Source organism: Rhagoletis pomonella, unplaced genomic scaffold (assembly GCF_013731165.1).
Source record: "Rhagoletis pomonella isolate Grant_MI unplaced genomic scaffold, Rhpom_1.0 Rhpom_scaffold_00005, whole genome shotgun sequence".
Taxonomy (NCBI): domain Eukaryota; kingdom Metazoa; phylum Arthropoda; class Insecta; order Diptera; family Tephritidae; genus Rhagoletis; species Rhagoletis pomonella.
The window spans coordinates 2,583,507-2,583,816 of NW_023458559.1; positions in this window are offsets into that span (position 1 = coordinate 2,583,507).

Here is a 310-nt window from a genome sequence, read left to right on the forward strand (position 1 = left end):
TGAACGACGACGCACCCACCAGGATTATGGGTAACTGCAGTAGCTCGCCAGTCATCACCATAGTCAGCGCTGGTCTGATAAACAGCATAACATGGCGACCTATGCTGACTTTAGCATCAGACCACCTACCCATAGTTATCTCGATAGATAAACCAACCGACTTTGCCTCCGCCAAACGCCGGACCTATATCAACTTTTCTAAAGCTGATTGGTAGGGTTACGCGGAGTTTACCGAAAACACCTTCGCAGCGCTCCCCACACCTACCGACGTCCATCTCGGTGAACGTAAGTTCCGCAGGGCTGTCACTGC